Here is a 3496-nt window from a genome sequence, read left to right as displayed (position 1 = left end):
TACACCACCCATATATAGGTATATGCTTATATATGTATATATATGTGTGTGTGTATACGTGTGTGTTTATGTATGTATGTGTGCATGCATGTATGTATGTGTTTATGCATGTATGTATGTATGCATGCATGTGTGTATGTATGTATGTATGTATGTATGTATGCCTGTATGTATATGATCACTTACGTTAGATGCCTTCTTCCTTTTTAACACTGTGCTAGCAAGATGAATGCACGTGAATCTCATTGAATGGTAGTGTTTTTTTTTTAAACGTTTAGAACCAATTTATCTGAAATATTGCATATCCTATTGTTGGACCAGCCTGGAATATTAACGTGTTAAGTTTAATGGATTTGCTTGTATATGGAAAATTGTTTGAGTTTAACGATACAAACTCATTAGTAATTCTAGATTTGATCATATTATCTGGACTATTATGATCCCTGGCATAATCTCAGTTATCTCAGGCGATTCGCACTTATGAATACAAAAAAAAGATGTATATATTTAAAATATCATCAAGGAAACATGAAAATTATCAGCCGAACTGATACATTTTGCTTACAATTGCATCTCGTACTACAACCTATTCTACTGAAAAGAATATCGTATACCATGTGGGCGAAGCAAATGATCATATTTTCGATATCGGTTGACCATGTGGTAAAGTACAATGTAAACGTTGATCTGCGAACTAATTCAATTGCAAGGGAATTTCTTAAAATTATTTTAAGTTAGATGTCCATCGAATCGTTTAATCTTGTTGAGAGAAAGACATAACAAACTTAATATGGAATATCACACTCTTAACATAGATCTATTAATTCAGGTCATTGTATCGAAAGGAAAAATAAAACTGAGAAAGGTTCTTTCGTTATTTCACATAGTTATCTCATTTCTGATAGGTATATTTGTACATTTCTCAATTTCAATAAGTAACATACATTTGTACACAAGCATATATAAAATGTCATAATATCTCCAGGAGGTAATATTTTTGTATCTTCTTTGTACTATACGTTTCAATATAGAGATGTCATTAAATTCTCTACATCAGTTACTTCAACTTAGCCTTGAATAACATCATATGAACAACTTATTATAAGATTTGCATAACTGCATTTGTTAAATCAGGAACGTGTTCTATAGTTGTTCTCCCTAGACAATGAAAATATTTGCAGCTATAGCTATCGACTTCGCATAGAATTGTCACAGTGTTCTAATACAATATCACTTTTTAGAAACGCAACAAATAATTACATTTTTCAGAGTTTATCCGGGAGGCAATTAACATTTGAGGTTAAAATAGTCTTAAATCATACATGCCAGATTATTAATGTATATATAAATCACGTGTATACTTTCGTAGGCACACCTACATACAAACACACATATATGCACATACACACGCACGCAAACACATAGATAAACGTAATTATTATTCTTAAACAAGTATGGTATCTTTAGTGTCTTCGAAGTTTCTGCCAGCTAAGCCATCGTCGGACAGTCCACACACGCATACACACAACCGCGCACGCATATATTTGAAGAGCAGTTTTAAAACGTGTACTGAATACACAATTATGTCAAAATTTGGTCATGTTTATTTACATTTTCCCGTAGCTGTGTATCAAATATGTTATAGTTCGACTGGAACAGTAAAGCTCTAAAGTTCAACTTTGTTATTAACTCTTGCGTGATGATCTGAAATCGCTTTAGTTTCTCAACTACACTTTTTAATTGATGGTACATTATACTTAGATTTTCCCGGTGAGTGTTTTATGCCCACGTCTACGCAATTATGATGTGTATATTTTGTATTTCTCAGCTCCTATTAAAGTATTCGCATTACTTCTAAAATCAGAGTTGTATTTCAGTGGGAATGCCATAAAATAGAAAATTATTTTTTCGCGTTGATGTTTCCTCTTCATTTACATTTTCCTTGTTATGATTTATAGAGTGTTGCAACCGATCTCTACAGCACTTACACAACGTACCTAGTCGTTTCGATAACATGGGAACTAAACCCCCATATTTTTAATCATATTATACACGCACTCACATATATATGTCTTAGTCTTTGGTCTTTCTATAAATTTCACTTTGTCTCTATAGATACCTACCTACATACATACATACATACATACATACATACAGCCCCACACACACACACGCATATAAATATGTGTTGTTAGTGGTGAGTATGATATGTTAGTGGTGAGTCCAAGCGTAGGAAGCTGGTTTGGTTCAAGCATTTATGTTGGTAGCACAAATGGTGGAAAGAAGGTGGATAATATACGATTGAACAAGCTTATTAATATCGTAAGTTACAGTTTTCCTGAAACGAAAGAAGTATTTCGAAAACATGCCGATCACCATAGTACTCATGATTTACCAACTAACCTCCTAAAAGTGAGAATGAAAATAAAAACAAAAAAAGCAAAGGATTTTCAAAGGTAAAACACAGACAACGACCCATTTATAGTACAGTGATACTCGTTGCGTTAGATGTAACAGACGGAAAACTGGCTTTGCTAATCTTCATGATCTGAAGACAAGCTAAGAATATTTTCTCTATGATACAATTAACGTAACAAACATCAATTTAATTTGCAACGGTAGTAGTTCGTATTTTACTTGTGGCATAACTTACCTATCTACATATAAATTAAATTACAGTACAATTAAAGCGAACTAAAGCTGCATTGTAATATCAGATATCCAAAAGGTGTTAGACATAACACGAAGGGTATTGTTCAGATGAAATAATTTACATTTGAAATATTTTGAAATACCTGAAAGCTGTTAAATTATTCAGCTTGGTGTTTTTGATATTGATTCAGCATCTTCGGCATTGTAGCATGGACAATCTTGTGACTCAGATGCATCAATGGCATTTAGGTAGATCTAGAATAGAAATATAGATATTAAATGAAATATTTGTTGAAGGGATATTGTGATGTCATATAATATTACAGGGAAAAATAATAACGAGACCATGAAGCTGAATTTTGGTAAAATAAATATTAAAGGAGAATGATAAATGAGGAAATTAATATTGAATAAATATTAAAATAACCAAGAAATTGTAATTGGAAGAGGAATAGATTATCAAAAAAAAGAAAAGGAAAACGAAATGAAACAGGCAAAAATGACAAAATCCAAATACATCACAGAAAATTACAAGAGAAGTGATATTGATCTGTTTAAATGTGTAAACAATTCAAAATAATATTTTTCGAATATAATATGGATAACTTATAGGATTCCATGAAAATAAAGCAAGTATTTATGGACAATAATTTCAGCGAGAAATAATTTTCTATTTGGGGATTCTGCAAATAATGCGATTTTCAAAGTATAATCTTTAAGTGCTACCAAAAAAGCTCATTAATGTCTTTCTCCACCAATACGAACGCAAAATCAATGAAACAGACGCATTTCCACATACACAGTATAACAGACAAAGCTATATATATATATGTATATATATATA

General features: G+C 31.6%; 1 protein-coding gene across 3 annotated transcripts in view; it reads right to left on the bottom strand.

Annotated features, from left to right (window-relative positions):
* LOC106873422 (allatostatin-A receptor) overlaps positions 1-3496 on the bottom strand; it is a 234143-nt gene that overhangs the window by 38382 nt on the left and 192265 nt on the right. For 2 of the 3 annotated variants that reach the window (XM_052974086.1, XM_014920777.2), the window contains one exon: positions 2796-2907. The exons of the other annotated variant lie outside the window; for it this stretch is intronic. The gene's annotated coding sequence lies outside the window, so the exon portion shown is untranslated. The remainder of the gene's footprint in view (positions 1-2795; positions 2908-3496) is intronic. 3 annotated transcript variants of the gene reach the window in all.

Source organism: Octopus bimaculoides, chromosome 17 (genome assembly GCF_001194135.2).
Source record: "Octopus bimaculoides isolate UCB-OBI-ISO-001 chromosome 17, ASM119413v2, whole genome shotgun sequence".
Classification (NCBI taxonomy): Eukaryota; Metazoa; Mollusca; class Cephalopoda; order Octopoda; family Octopodidae; genus Octopus; species Octopus bimaculoides.
The sequence above is the reverse complement of the archived record's forward strand: the minus strand, read 5'-3'. Positions and strand labels throughout refer to the sequence as shown.